This window comes from Durio zibethinus, chromosome 9, assembly GCF_047325235.1.
Source record: "Durio zibethinus cultivar Kanyao isolate XHJ-2024 chromosome 9, ASM4732523v1, whole genome shotgun sequence".
NCBI classification, from domain to species: domain Eukaryota; kingdom Viridiplantae; phylum Streptophyta; class Magnoliopsida; order Malvales; family Malvaceae; genus Durio; species Durio zibethinus.
The window spans coordinates 24,936,301-24,939,403 of record NC_143170.1 but is presented as its reverse complement, the minus strand read 5'-3'; the positions used below and the strand labels follow the sequence as shown (position 1 = coordinate 24,939,403).

Sequence of the window (3,103 nt, the reverse complement as noted above, 5' to 3'; positions counted from 1 at the left end):
AAAGATGATTGTTCTAATATTAAAATTTAAGGATGGCACTCGCATTCATGTATCCTTTTTGTATGCCGGGTTGGCTTATGATAATTTAGATCATGATAGGCATGTTTTAAAAAATTATGAAGCAGTTAACAATTAACATTAAACTATATTATCTGCCATAATAAGAAGTAAGAACTCTACTGGTGCTAATGTTTAGCTTTGCCAAACTCCACATTTCTTCAACAGCTTCTTTCTCTTCCTTTCTCCATGCTTCTAAATGTTTGAGATTTGATATGAACTTGGTAGGCTGTTGTGAATTGTTTGAGATTTGGTATGAATGGGTAAGCTATTGTGAATAATGCTTTTTTTTTTGTTCGATACGTTATTTCTTGTTTCAATCATATTATTATCTCATCATCTTTGAACTGCTAATCCTTCATATTTTACTGAAATGATTGCGTGAAATGTAGGTGAAGATGAAAAAATAACTACAACTTATGTTATTAGGTATATTTCTCTACATTAAATGTTGAGTTGCAAATAGGATTTTTTCTTCTTTTGTGATCAAATGATGATAACATACAAACAAGTTGTCAATTAATAAGTTAAATATTTCATCATCATTTACTTTAACTATTGTAAATATTCAAAATATAAATAATTACATTTTTTTATATATTATTTAATATTTAAATTGTTAATACATAATTTTATTTTATTTTTATAATTAAATTACAAATATATAATTTTATTTTATTTCTACGACGAAGCATGGGCTTGAAATTTAGTATATATAAAAGGAAAAACCAGTAAAATATGCACGAGGTTCTCCAGAACGAAATTGTTCAATTGGACTTTTTTTTTTTTTTTTATGAACTTATCATAATTGGATTTAGGCAATCAAATTGCGGTATTCCTTGTTGTCCATATTATTTTCTTTCCAAAATTATATATTTTATAAAAAAAATTGATAATTTAAAAATAAAAAAAAAAGATTAAAATTGTTAAAATTTAAGTTTCAGATTTATTAAATATTATCTTTTAAAAAGTAACTGTATTAATTGAGCTAAACTTTATGTAATGTTTTTAACCTAATACTCTTATCAGATTTTTATATTTATGAAATTACTTTCATTTTTTTTATTTTTTGGTATTAAAAATTATGCAATATAAATTTGATAAAAAAATAATATAAAATACACCAAAATTATTATTTTTTAATTATGTGAAAGTAAAATTGAAGACAAAGGCTATAATGGGATAAAAGCAATGATTTGAGTAGTGTCACACTCAAAACTCAATTTGATATTTCTATTTATTTTGAAAAATAAAAACAAAAATTGTTAACTAAATTAAGAAGGTGAATGTCCAAACCCACCATCTACAACCAAATTATGGCCAGTGATAAGCTGAGACTCCTCACTAGCAAGGAACAGAACAGCATCAGCCACATGCTTGACCTCAAAACTCCTTTATTTTTCAAGCAATAGAATCTCGCAAATCTCGTTTCTATCTCCTCCACCCCCATCCCGAAATTCTCACAGAGCAATGGTGTCGCCACAGGCCCTGGCGAAACACAGTTAACGCGTATCCCATGCGCACCCAACTGAGTACTGGCACACCTCATTAACGCTAGCACCGCATTCTTCGACATCACATAATCGGTGTGCTTGTCGCTCGCAAGTCCTGCAGCTACACTTGCTGTGCAAATGATGCTTCCTTTCGTATTCGTCTCCACCATGGCTCGCCCTGCATGCTTCACACTGGCTGCCACCCCACCAACGTTTATAGCAAAGAGCTTTTCGTATGATGATAAGTCGAAGTCCAGGATCGTTTGCAGAGATTTGCTCATAGTTCCTGCATTAAAGAACATGATGTCTAAGCGGCCAAACAGTTGGATAGTGGATCGGACAAGGGATTCTACGTCTTGCTCCTTCGTAACATCGCAGTGAACGTAGATACAGGCGCAATGTTGGCCTATTGATGCAGCAAGTTTTTCACCCTTCTCGTCTTGGATGTCCGCGATCACAATAGCCCGCGCACCATGGTGAACAAAGAGGTGCACAGTGGCCTCACCAATGCCGCTCGCACCACCAGTGATTATTGCTACCTTGCCTTCAGTCTTTTGTCGCACGGTTTGGGGTCTGCTATTTTGGGGTCAAATTAATTCTACCTGCAGTTATTCTCATAAACCATGAAAACGGCCAGCATTTAAAGTATCCAATGCTGGCCTGTTGACGGAAATTTTAATTAGATTTCTAAATGTGGTGGAAGGGATGACGTAATTGCTTAAGCCTCAAGTTTCTGTCTTCTTCTGCTAATAGCTAAACCAATACATCAGTTGAATGTGACGCTTGTACATCTTTCCAGCACCCAAGTGTCTTCATCTCATAAATTTTACTTTGTATACTACGGCGACTGATTCTTCGGCAAGACGAGAAAGACACTAACATATAGAGATAGGCTTGGATGATGGAACCAAGGCCCAGCCAGCTCATGGATCTGGATTTTAAATTTCCTAACGGGAAATACGGAAGAAAATCATTGATAATTTGATTTTATCAATAAACTAATAAATTAATAACATAATAATATGTATTAATATTTTGATTGAGAATATAAATTTCAAGATTTTAAATATTATAAATAACATTAAAATATACATAAAATTAATTTATCAACATACTTTTAAATGAAAATTTTAATATTAAAATTAATTTATCAATATACTTTTAAATAAAATTTTTAATATTTATTTTTTATTCTTACTTCACTGTCACATATATAAACACAAATTCAACTAAAATAAATCTCATTATTCATCCAAATGAATCATAAATTCATGAACTCCATAATTCCCTATACTGATGAATTCATGTAAGAATCTTTAACTATCATACGAAAAATACATGTTTATAATTAGATCTTACTATTAATCTACTAAGTTTGGTTTTTAAAAAAAAAAAAAAAAAATCAGATTCCTGGAGAAAGCAGCAATTGTCACACCCCAGGACCAAATAAACCCTGATGGATCACCAGATGATCCGCGGAGACTTTGCAGAATGCAGCCAGTAGAAGTGATGAAATGCCTGTTTAGAGTGTTTCTTTTATGGACATCAACCAT

The 3,103-nt window shown here is 31.8% G+C and overlaps 1 pseudogene; it reads right to left on the bottom strand.

Annotated features, from left to right (window-relative positions):
• Positions 1-1,321: 1,321 nt before the first annotated feature.
• Positions 1,322-3,103, bottom strand: LOC111303406 ((-)-isopiperitenol/(-)-carveol dehydrogenase, mitochondrial pseudogene; annotated as a pseudogene).